This window comes from Zootoca vivipara, chromosome Z2 (assembly GCF_965207765.1).
Source record: "Zootoca vivipara chromosome Z2, rZooViv2.hap1.1, whole genome shotgun sequence".
Classification (NCBI taxonomy): Eukaryota; Metazoa; Chordata; class Lepidosauria; order Squamata; family Lacertidae; genus Zootoca; species Zootoca vivipara.
This window is the reverse complement of record NC_142585.1, coordinates 29,777,212-29,790,361: the sequence shown is the minus strand read 5'-3', so window position 1 is coordinate 29,790,361 and position 13,150 is coordinate 29,777,212. Positions and strand designations below refer to the sequence as shown.

Sequence of the window (13,150 nt, the reverse complement as noted above, 5' to 3'; positions counted from 1 at the left end):
AGCTGCAGGATGGAGAGGACATTACTTAGAAATGCAGTCCTAATTTGGTGTCAACTGGTAGCAGCTGGTTGTGTTTGCCACACAGCTAAAGACAAGAAGCTACTTGCTTTTGCAGCAATATTTCTCAATGCTGACATGTTGTCACTTCACATCCAGATATTTCCTGTCATCTAACCTCAGCTTTATCTTCCCCATTTTCAGCTTCCTCTTGAAAAGAGGAGAGGCCCCTTCAAAACAAGCCTCTGTCCTGCCTGGAGCTGCATTTGCTCCTCCTCAGCTCTGCTTGAAGGGTGCTCCTCAGCAGGTAGAGTGGGCTCGTCTTACCCACTTTGCATGATCACAGGGACAGGTAGAGTATGTCTGCATAGCTCTGCTCATTTGGGTGCTTCCAGACTAGGTGGGACAGGGTTCTTTTTATTGCAAAAACCTTTATATTGCAAACAGGTTTTTGAGAGATATTACAAGCAGGTTGTTGGCAACAGATTTTTTTTTAAAAAAAATCATATTCTCCCTAGAAAGTGTAGATCCAGATTAAATGGGGTGGTGGAATACAAACTGGCATTTTGATGCCAATGACTGCATTGCTTGTGTGGAAACTGCAAACAAACAAGCAAACTTGCACGCATGGGGACCTACTGTATGTTCTACCTCACCTTTCCAAGGCAGTAATGATTCTGAATGCCAGGTTGCTGGAAAACACAGGAGGACAGAGTGTTTTTGTGCTTGGGGAGTCCAGGCTTCCCATTGGGGCATCTGATTTGCCACTGTGAGAACAGGATGCTGGGCTAGATGTGATCCCTTTGGCCTGATCCAGCAGCCTCTTCTTGTATTATTATGGAACACCCACTCAATAACAAGTGCCCATCGGGGAAGCATTCATTGTTCTTTTAATGTGGTGAAAAGGTCTTGAGGTTTTGCTAGGATGGTTGGGAAGGAAAGAGGAGACGGCTGCTCCTACACATTTAAGATTTGTGCAGAGGAGAGAAATTCAGCTGGTAAACCTTGTCATATAAGCTGATATTCCTTGCTCTATGCAACAATTAAAGATTCAGGAGTCAAGATTTTGAAACAATATAAAAATTGACCAAATTTGTCTAGCAGTTGTGACAGCAGGGCAAGGGAATGAGAAGCAGCCCCTCTTGCAAACCACTTTTGGTTCTGAGGCTGGAGGCAAACCAAAGTTTGTTTCAGTGAAGTGAAAATGGGCCAAAAGAGGGGTTGGCTCACAACCCAGGATGCGGACAATAGTGTTTTGTGTTATTTTAGACGGTGGCATAGGAAGGGAGGTGTGATGGGTGCAGGCCACCCTGGGTGTCATCACTGAGCGGGGTGACCATGGCGCCTGGCCTGCAGCACGCCCAAGCCACATGTCTCTCTTGGGGAGTGACACAGTGGCTCGGGCACCTGCAGGCTCTGCGCTGCCCGAAACAGTAACGTGGGGTTTACAGACTCCATGGAGGTTCCGCGCAGGTGCTCTGCTGTTGCTTGCCCTGCCCCCGGGTGCAGGGTATTTGCACTGCCCTGGGTGCCTGAGCAGCTAGCTATGCTGCTGATTTTAGAAACCCTCAAAACCTTTCTGAGATAACTTCCATCAGCCTTCAAAACTATTCTCAGTCTACAGACTTTGGGGGTTTGGAGACACATCAATTTGGGGGTGCAGAAACTGGCCACTAGACTCCAGCCTCATATAGCATTTACTTGATTCGGGATTCTACTCCATAATATTGCTAGCTTTTTTCTGGCAAGGCTCATGCACCTTTAATAGTTGTCCAAGAGGAAGAAATTCAGCAATGGAAACCTTCCCCATCTCTCTAATTTCATGCAGTAGGTAAATGGCACCCCTTCTGTTTTTACCTATCATACTGAACTGCTTATAAAAAAATTAAAAAGTAGCGCTCCTATCTGCCAAAAGGAGAGACTTGCATATTATTCCTTCTCTGCTTTCTCAAAGGGTTCACTCTTTCTTTTTTCTCTGCTTGTTTAATTTTTGTTATTACTGTAGTCTGTTTAACAGTACAGAGTTTCAGTTGAGTACCCCGTAATTCTTTCCCTACAGCTCAGTTCTCATGTAAGGATGTCAGCTTCAGCTGCCCCTTAAAGGTAAAGGTAAAGGGACCCCTGACCATTAGGTCCAGTCGTGACCGACTCTGGGGTTGCGCGCTCATCTCGCATTATTGGCCGAGGGAGCCGGCGTACAGCTTCCAGGTCATGTGGCCAGCATAACAAAGCCGCTTCAGGCAAACCAGAGCAGCACATGGAAACGCCGTTTACCTTCCCGCCGGAGCGGTCCCTATTTATCTACTTGCACTTTTGATGTGCTTTCGAACTGCTAGGTGGGCAGGAGCTGGGACCGAGCAACGGGAGCTCACCCCGTCACAGGGATTCGAACCACCGACCTTCTGATCAGCAAGCCCTAGGCTCAGTGGTTTACCCACAGCGCCACCTGGGTCCCTTTCAGCTGCCCCTTACTAGTGCCTTAAACAGCTTTTCCCCACAGCTATTGTCAAGGAAAATATTTAAACATACCCAGCAATGATAGGCATTGCAGATGTTCTTTGAATGTGCCAGGCACTGTAGAACATATCTTTTTCTACTGTCCATTGTACAACCAGCTATGTCCATTGCACAACGCATGCTATCCCTTTTTTGGGTAGTCTAACATCATGGCACAATGAAAATATCAGATTCTATCTGTCTGACATTAACCTGGAAGTAACTGTGCAAGGGTGACTGAGTTTTTGTCAATAGTACCTCCTAGAGTGGTGAATGGCACTATTTAGCGGGAAGAAATCCCAATGAAAATCCTTGTCATTATATATTTTACCTGGCTGCTTATTTGTATATATTTTAAAATTTTAGCCGAGATCTTTAAAGCTAAATCTCAAGTTGCCTAATTTATTCAATGGTGCCTATCTAGTCTTTTATATATTGTATGTGTTTGGATTATCAATGTATTTGGATGATGTTATGATTTTATTGTTTAAACTTATGCCAGCGAAGGCTAATAATAATAATAATAATAATAATTAAATATGGATGTTTTATGATGGCCTATACTTGTAATAGGGACACAGGTGGCACTGTGGGTTAAACTACAGAGCCTAGGGCTTGCTGATCGGAAGGTTGGCGGTTCGAATCCCTGTGACGGGATGAGCTCCCGTTGCTCGGTCCCAGCTCCTGCCAACCTAGCAGTTCGAAAGCACATCAAAGTGCAAGTAGATAAATAGGTGCCACTACAGCGGGAAGGTAGATGGCATTTCCGTGCGCTGCTCTGGTTTGCCACATGACCTGGAAGCTGTACACCGGCTCCCTCGGCCAATAATGCAAGATGAGCGCTGCAACCCACAACCCCTAACGGTCAGGGTTCCTTTACCTTTTATACTTGTAATGCCTAATAAAGTTTTGGTGAAGTAAGGAAGCCTTAAACAGTATTGCTCTCTGAAAAATTCAGCTGCTACTTTTTGCACTGTAAAGGCATGGCTGCTGAGCTGATTGAGAAGTTGGCAGCCCTCTTTAGAGAAAGTAGTGTCTCCCAGACTACTAGCTGCTGGTGATCTTCACTAATTGTGCTAATAATTACCCAGTAGGTATTTAGCATTGTTGTGTGCTTATTTTAAAGGGAGGTAAATGTACTGAGGGTAACATACTCTACAGAGATAGTATGAGAAACTTCAAACTGTCAAACACCCTATCAAAATGGTTGTGCTTTTAACAGTCTCCCTCCCCACCCACCCTGAACTTGAGGGTACTTGTTGAGTATATATTTGTTCCCCTTTTCATTTATTTTGGAATTAAGATGGAGGCATGCTTAAATCAGGATTGTTATTTATTTGTTGCATTTATATCCCACCTTTTCGTCCAAGGAGCTCAGATGCAGTGACTGACCCAAGGTCACTCAGGGAGCCTTATGACCAAGTGGGGAATCTAGAACCCTGGTCTCCCAGGTTGTAGTCTAACACTCACCACTCTGCCACACTGGCTGTAAGGATTAGTAATCCTAAACACATTTACTAATTCAGAGTAACTCATGGGATTTGCATCCAAATAGGTTAGGCCAATTTTGAGTCACACAAGTGACTCCTGCATTTTAAAACAAATTGGTCCAAACTGAGGCAATTTCTCACTTACTTTGTGTGTGTTTTTTAATTTCGGAGACAATAATGCATAAGTCCTGAATCCAAAATGCCAGGAAAACTAGTGATTATTTGTTGATTCCCCAGAAAGCACCTCAGGCCAATCCTGGAGTGGATTTTTTTTATTTAAAAAAAACCCATAGAACCATAGAGGGACCACAAGGATCACCCCTTGCACTACAGGAATATTTTGCCCAACACCCTGTGAGATTACAAGTCTCATAGAATCATAGTATTGTAGCATTGGAAGGGACCCTGAGCGTCATCTAATCTAACTCTCCTGCAATGCAAGAATATGCAGCTGACCCATACAGGGATCAAACTTGCAGCCTTGGCATTATCAGCATCACACTCTAACCAACTGAGCCATCCAGGCTCTACCAACTGAGCTAGCCCAGCTCCAGTCTTAAAGGGGCATGTTTCTTTCATAAACAACACCCAGGTTGTTCTAAGCATAGTATTGGATTGGTAATCATTTTTATTTGCCTTAAAAAAATAAAATACAAAATACAGAAAGAAATAGGAGAGATGTGTGTCGCTCTTCAGTTGCACGGCTGAGACACATAAAAGGGTTAGAAAGAGAGTGCAATCCAACCAAAATCGATTAGAATGATTAAACCCAATGGCTGCAGCTAACAAGTCAGTTGATTTCAATGGGCAGACCAGGGTCCAAATCCTTACCCAACCACATAATGACTTAGTAACCATGGGCCAGTCCCTGCCTCTCAGCATACCCTACCTTGCAGGGTTGAAGTGAGGATTAGATGCAGAGGTAGAACCATGTATACTGCCTTGAGCTTCTTAGGAATGGGGAAAGCCTGATACAGTGGATATATTTCAACGGGTTACCAGGAAACATTTGTTGCTGGATCATGTATAGTATCTTTCAATAGACATGCATCAAGTCTTCAAGCTCCATAATACTCTTTATAAAGGGGGAGGGGAATCATGCAACACAGATTTGAAAAAAATATATTGAAATATTGCTGACCTAAGCATATAGATCATGTTTTAAAGTAGCCCAAAAGTAACTGGACAATCAGAAAGGCACAGAACCATGGTATTCTGCATCTGAAAACTGAAATAGTCTCTGAAATAGGCCCCTGGTGGCTATGATGACATGATCCTCCCCAAACAATTCTAGAAAAATAGGTGATGGAATTCACCATCAACTTCTCCCTTGTTCTCTTAGAAAGGCAATGTTGCCCACCTGAGAGGTGCCGGAGCTGAGCCCCTGGGAGCTCCGGCTGAAAAAAAAGCCCTGTGTAAATCCATTTAGTGCACTACACTGTTGCTCTCAGAGGCTACAGTTGTCAAATCACTTTACAGTATTTCACAGTACTTATTAAAACCAGCCGTGTTCCTTCAGTAAACAAGGTGACAAAATAAAGCTTTCACGATTCAGATGCACATTATCCAGCGTGCAGGTTCAATTCCCAGGAAGGGCAGGGAAAGGTCCCTGGTCTAAAACCCTGGAAAGAGCTACTGCCTTTGTGGACAATACTGGGCTACAGGACCAATATCCTGACTCTGTATACAGCAGTTCCTAATGCTCCTAATTACACATCCATGTAAAGTGAAGTGCAGTATGATCCACTGCATGCATACTCAAGAGTAACTCCCAGAGTATTCAGTAAGGCTTACTCACTAGCCAGCAGCCTAAATTGTCCTGGAAATGTCTGGCACTATTTCATGGTTATTAATAAAAAGCTAGACGAAGTTAGAACTGACTGCTGAATGCTTCTCGATCTGTCTGTCTCTCACACCAAATGCACCACATATAGGTGTATCTCTCTGTGTGTATGTGTTTAACATTCTGATGACATGCAATTGTTGCCCCCTCGCAGAATGGTGAGCTTTTGGCTCTTTGCTTGTGAAACAATGTGTGTGTCTTGACATCAAGAGCGGACAGGATTCCTGTACCTTTTGTGCAAAAGAGGGAAGTGTGACCAGGGGCATGGCTTTTCTGCCCCCCTGCTGCTCTGTCTCAGACCAGGCACATCCAAGCTCCCACTTCCACAAGCCGCCCTACAGACTCTTCATAGCGAGCTTGCTGTAGGGTTCGTGGGGAGTTCCGACACCTCTTTTTCTAGAAAAATAGCACTGATAAAAGCTCAGTGCTTAACAACCGGAACCACACAGTAAGATAATTAAAAGTTCAGGGTCTCTTGGAGGGCTGAAGAGATTAGGCTTCCATTATGGAACACAAACTATGCTGCTTCAAAGCATTATCATGAAGCAGTTCCTAAAAATAAAATAAAAAAGAACATTTAACCCTGTCTGGGAGGATAAAGGATTATTGGCAGAGGCTGTAGAACTCTCTGTGAGTTATGGAGAATATTCTGAGACAAAAAAGACTTCTGGATGCCTAAGATGCATAGCTGCCAACCCTCCCTTTTCTTGCGGGAAACTCCCTTATTCCAAGCCACAGCTGTCAGCCTTCCCCTTTTTTGCTGGAAATTCCCTTATTCCAGCGCCGTTTCCCGCTGCTATCCTGGATTGTTAGATATACCGTAGACTGTCCCAGGGACAGGTGAAGCTGTGGCTGCTCCCTTATTTTCAAATCCGAAAGTTGACAGCTATGCTAAGATGTTTAGTAGAAGAAAAAATGGAGCATTAGGACACCCTAGACACCCAGACACCTGGGAAGAAGTCTTTTTGTCTTAGCTCTGCCAGCGTAGTTCATGCACTGGTTACTTCAAGACTGGGTTACTAATAGTGGGTGCTATGGGCTTTTAATAAATAAAAAATAATTTTAAAAGACTCGATTACTGCAATGCATTCTATGTATCTGCTCCTTTTTTTAAAAAAACAAACAAAACAAAAACATGTTTGTAAAGAAACTCAAGTCAAGTCAACTTTGGTTCTCCTTTCCTGTTCTCTGGTTCCCATCAAAACAAGCCTTTTCTGATCTTGTCTTTTCTTCCCTCACTTTAGGGTGCTGCCTGGCCGGATGTAACATCACCAATGTTTCCTGAGTGCTTCTCTCAATGTTCCCTGAGGATCTGCAGTGCTTCTCTCCGTGTATTTGACAAGCTGAGTTCGACACTCAATGTGGCAGAGTGTCAGTTTGTCAAATATGCAAAGTGCGGCATTTGCCCAGCAGCGTTGAGCATCCAGCAAGGCATCACAGGACCTCTCCACGAAGCAAGAGTCATTGCTGGCAAAGAGGGGCTCTATGAATGGCAGAGTTTGGTATTGTTATGAGTTTGTGGGGTGTGAGATACCTAAGTTATTAAATCAAATAAAAGTTAGAATTAATCAAGGTTTGGGAAGTTAAACGGTGCCAAATGTTGAAGGCCTGGATGCAGTTTATGTTAACATGTATCCCAATATTATGTTAGGTGGTTTGTTCAAATGTTTCCAGATCTAGCTGGCGCTGCTAAGGTTTTATGGATGTTCCTTCTGGATGTTTTTATAAATGGACCATGGCCATGTTTAAATGTTACTTCTTTTATATTGCACTACGGTAGTTGTGCGGAGTGGAATTAGATCACAATATGCTACTTCATGCATTTATGCTTTGAAGAAAATGTGAAGATCCACATCGTGAATAGGAATCTCAGGCTGTACTGTGTGCGCCTGAGTACACAAACACACAGGCAGAGCCCTCTGTATTTTCTGTAGCCAGCAGCTGTGACAGCAAAGCATGCTCTCCAACAGGGCCAATGTTCAGCATTCCAGATCTGGTGCCCACCAGAAATTCTTGTGCTCTCAATCCCATCAACTCCAGCTAGCATGACTAGCTGTCAGAGATGACAGGAGGAGCTGTAGACCAAAACATCTGAGGGGCACCAGGTTGGGAAAGGGTGGTCAAAGTGTTGAAGGTCTGTTGTGTGAACTGCTCCATTTCTGTTGGTTCAACAGACTGAAACAGCACCAGTACATTGGTGACAGTTATTTCCTTAATGATATTCTGAAATGTTTGCATGCACTTAAAGATGCTTCAAAGTGTATTACATGTAGCAATGGATTTATTGTGTGACAGTGTTGCAGTCAATGTTGACACTGCTGACTGAATGCACAAAGGGGGGGGCTGGATTGTGCCCATTGTGTCCTCTCCTCTACACCTCTATTTACCATAATATCCAAAAGAAATGGCTTGGGATCCAAATACTATTACGGTAAGAGCATTCTCCTCTTAAGACATTCTGCTACGGCCTAGTTCTGAGGGTCTCCCTTCTTGGAAGGAGATGCTTTCTTGCTAAGGGGGCCATGTGGAATTGCGTCACTAAGGAGGTATGGTTGGTGCCTCCTTTGCAATCTCTTTGGACTTGGTTAGTACGTTTCTGTTTATTCAGGCATTTTAAATTTGTACAATTCCTCAGGCTGCCTAATAACTTTAATTTGCTGTCATTTATTATGATTGAATAATGTTAGCGTTTTATTGTGTAGTATTAGGTTTTAACTAATTTATACTGTTAAAGATTTTGGGGGACCCCACTAAACCCTAGAAATTAATAAATGGTGGCAGATTATTTAAAGGGAAGGTTGCAGGCCAGTGGAAAGGTACAGGCCAGGCTTCCTTTCTAAGACAGGGCCTCACCTGGGATAGAGACATTAACATGACAAAAGGTGTTGATGGCCTGTCAAAGAGGAAATTTGGGCTTAGGCAGACAGAGGTTGCCATGGTGATGGGGTGTGTATTTGAGATGACAGGAAAAGGGAGTCTTTAGGGCAAGATGTCCTGGAAAGAAGAAGGGGGAGGACAATGAGGGAGATCCATCTTGGGCAGGTTGGCTGAAGGCTGGCTGGGAAAGATGTCTTTGACTCCAGGGCTGGATTGCAACGGGGAACAAGCTATGTTTGAGATAACTGTGCTGTAAGATCTGGACCCTGCCCACTCAGACTTAAGGTGTAAATATGTGAATAAACCATGTTTCTTAAAGCTACAACAGTCTCTGATGTGTCTCAATTCTCCAAAGGAACACACACCCTGGGGGAGTGCCTGGAACCCCCTGGCATAGGAGCCAACTCCTAGGGGCAGAGGTCCCTTCACCTCCCCCCAATAAAATTTATGAGAGCCCCCCCCCAATTTGATGGGTGTTGCCATTCAAATGGTGTGTTTGCTGCATCTTTTGATCCATTATACAGGTCAGGGCTTACCTGTCCTCCCAATATTTTATTTGAGTTGGCACCCCTGTCCCCTGCGGGCCCATGGAATCTTGCCACTGCTGGCAGAGAGGTGGGGGTGGCACCCAACTTCTGTAACAATACTTTACAGTATATTGTTATTGACTGCCCAAGAATGTGTGATGATGGTTGGTCAAAAAATGTTTTAAAACTGAATGAATGAATAAGAGAGCACTTGTGCATATAAAACTATACGTATATAGTCTCAAACCCACACTTGGGCACCCTGCAAAAACACACACACTCCTGTTTGTTTGTTTGTGTTTGTGTCTTTCTCTTTCTCTCTGGGTGGGCCAATACAAAATTATTCCTGGACCATCTATCCATTCTTCCATTACTCAGTTCCTGGCCCATCAGGGTTGGTTTGTTTTTAATGGAAGCTAGAGTTTCACAAATCGTGCAATTAGGGTTTTCCTTCTGTGTGCCCTAAATACTTGACTTCCAAACCCAACTGTTACATTTTTACTACTAAACAGAAAACACACACACGGCAAGTGAAAAATTAAGCTAAACGATAAGATATGCCTTGATGTATGAAAGGGGTAATCAGTCCAGACATTGTTGGATTCCTAAGGTGACACAAGACCCTGCTACTGTATTGGATATGCCAAGGCTCCCCCTCTGGGGTTTGTCACTCGTAGGTAGCCAGTGTAGTGCCCTTCAGAAGTTGTTGGACTCCAAATCCCATCAGCCCCAGTCAGCATGGCCAAATATCCATGGATGATAGGTGCGGTTCAATCTCTTCTAGAAGACACCATGCTGCTTATTTGTGAAGTAGATGCTCAAGTTCTTTGAGGGGGAAGGGGAATCAAATATGTACACTTACTGTATTTAAGTGAATATCATGTCACATTCAAAGCCCATATTAGAAACAAAGCTCAGTGTTTATTTTGCTGGCATTCATCTCTGCGTGACAGATAGCACCTTCTCCCATACATGACTCCCTGCCCCTTGAAACCTACAAATGGAGGGTGCTGTACTGTGCCATTTTTTACCCAAATGGAGCAGGATTTTGCCTCCCTCAGAGAGCCAAATGGTCATTTCCTTGACTAGTTCCCACCTGTTTTTGTGCAAGAGAATCTCTTAGTGTTTTGTTGGAAGCCGCCCAGAGTGGCTGGGGGAACCCGGCCAGATGGACGGGGTATAAATAATAAATTATTATTAATTATTATTATTATTACTGTATTATTCTCTGGGGACATTGGATATTTAGAGACTCTGAAAGCTTCCACACCTGATGATGGTGTGATTTAACACTCCTCAACTAGAATAGCGAAGAAAACAGAAAGACTGAAAGCTATCCCTTTCCCTCACATCTCGTCTGGAACTGCAGCAGGTAACAAACACCCTCTTGCTGCTAATGTCAGGATAAGGAGGGAGACTGGTACTTAGTTCCCACACCCTTTCCCCTGCCCAAACTTCTCCCCTCTAGGTTCTTCCCATTGCAAGACTCCTTGAGGCTATATCCCAGGGGTAGGCAAACTAAGACCCGGGGGTCGAATCCAGCCCAATCGCCTTCTCAATCTGGCCCACGGACGGTCCGGGAATCAGCGTGTTTTTACACGAGTAGAATGTGTCCTTTTATTTGAAATGCATCTCTGGGTTATTTGTGGGGGCTGCCTAGTGTTTTACATGAGTAGAAAGTATGCTTTTATTTAAAATGCATCTCTGGGTTATTTGTGGGGCATAGGAATTCGTTCATTTTTCTTCTTCAAAATATAGCCCGGCCCCCCACAAGGTCTGAGGGACAGTGGACCGGCCCCCTGCTGAAAAAGTTTGCTGCCCCCTGCTCTATCCTACTTCTTCTCAGATGCTGTTGGTGGTCACTACTGCAGAGGAAATCTCAAGTGCCATAATGCAGCGGGAGAACACCTGCTGTGAATATAGAAGTGTCCTGGTTAAATCCCTGGTGTCTCCAGTTAGGTCTGGGGAAGATGCCCTGCCTGAAACTGCCAGTCAGAGTAAATAGCACTGAGTGTGGTGGACCAAACTGGACTGACAGTTCCCTATTTGCCTAATTCATTTAGCTTCCTATGTTTAGGCAGGACAAGACAGGCAAGGAAAGGACACAGGGGTGGGCAAAGGAAGGTAGTTAGAGTGGCTGGGACTGTCTTCTGCTGCAACAACAACTAAGTGTAGAATCAGAACCATCAAATTTGTGTAGCAACTTGGGGGGTTGTATCCACCTGATACAACCCTGGGGAGAGAGGAGCTAACAGATCGCAAACCGCTTGGGTGGCAGCAAATCAAGGGGTGGGGGGTGGGAGGAAGGCTGCAAAAGAATTTGGGAAAACCCAAAACAAGGAAAATGAGATGGGTTTGTTTCCCCCTTCCCTTGTGAGTTCAGGGTTGGGAGCCCTGTCAGTCTGAGCAAAGGCATCTCTCTTCAGCATATCTAAAGCTTTGTTGTTTAAGGGCATAGGGAACCACAATATAAATATGGCAAACAGTGAATTTAACATATTTTATTTATTTTTTGGTGTTTTTTCTGCATTCATGTTATATTTCTCTCTCTGAGGAGCTCAAAGCGACGTACACACTTCTCCCTCACTCCGTTTCATCCTCACAATACTGTGAAGTAGGTTCGGCTGGGGGTCTGTGACTGGCCTGTGGCACCCAAGTGAGCTTCAAGGCTGTGTAGGGATTCGAACCCTGGCCTCTCCCATGTCCTAGTCCAACATTCTGCCACACAAATAGATAGATAGAAAAATTGTAATCCTCCCTCCTCCAAGTGCAACTCATGCATTGCCTCTTTACAGTATAAGGTCTATAAGGATGGCAATGCAAGAGAAGAACAGCCCACCCACCAAGTGTATGAAAGGGGGAATTATGAAATAGCTTGGACCAATGATTTTCAATGAGTGTGCTGTGGCACCCTGGGGTGTCTGGAATGATAGTCAAGGGTGCTGCAGGGAACCCTGGTCTCTGTCCCCCTTTGCTTCCCTCCCTCCTCTGATGCCCCCCTCTCGTGTCTCTGCCTCCCAAAGGCTGGCGCAGCTGCTTGTTGCAGCAGCCCTGGCTACAAGCTCCCCAGACGAATGGTGCCTCTGGGGCTGGCCAGGGGGTGCTGGCTGCCAGGAGCAGAGTAAGCAAGCAAGTGGGCAAGGGAGCCCAGCCAGCCAGTTCACCAGTCCTTGCTGTTGGGAATGGACAGACAAGTGGGAGGCTGGGCAGGCAGGTGTGGACTTTCTTGTGCTTGCTGTGTGCGAAGCCTGCCTGGAAGCTGAGTGCCCAGTGCTGAAGGGAAGCCTTTCTGCCATGTGCAGGCCAAGCAGCACCCATTGCTGCCATTGCTGCCTCCCAAGGTGACTACGGTGCTGGCCTCATGTTCACCTTTGGCCAATCTCCATTGGGCTACTAAGGCTGGGGGCATCCTCTTCCCAGGCACTTGTGGGGCAGTGTGAGGAGGCACCTCTCTTTGGGGTGGGGGAGGGCAGCTCAGAGACTAGGGGCGGTAGGAACGGCTGCCTGGAGGACTCCCAGGGAGAAGGGAGAGGAGGTTGAGGGAACCCTCCACAAGGGGGTGTTTGAAAAAGGGTGAGAGGCTGCTGGCTCTGCAGGCAAGGGGATCCTGAGCCCCACAGCTGTGCCGCAGAAAGAATGTAGTTGGTCAATGGAGCAATGGACTCAGAAAGGTTGAGGACCTCTGATGTAAATGACACAAACCTTTAAAAAAGCAACACGGGCACCAGTCTGATTGTCTTCCAGACCAGCAGTACTGAGGGAGGGAGCCTGAGCCCCAGACATGAAATGAACATGAGCTGCTTTGGCAAAGAAAATATCACTAATAAATTTAATAATAATGATAACAACAACAACAATCACAACAAGAGCAACCACAAGAACAACAACAACAACACAACACCCACTACCACCACCACCAC

General features: G+C 45.1%; 1 long non-coding RNA gene across 1 annotated transcript; it reads left to right on the top strand.

Moving 5' to 3' along the window:
- Nucleotides 1-270: 270 nt before the first annotated feature.
- LOC148686613 (uncharacterized) lies at nt 271-9,028 on the top strand. Its single transcript, XR_015948684.1, has 2 exons — nt 271-349; nt 7,071-9,028. It is a non-coding gene; the product is annotated as an uncharacterized LOC148686613 (long non-coding RNA).
- The last annotated feature ends 4,122 nt before the right edge of the window (nt 9,029-13,150 follow it).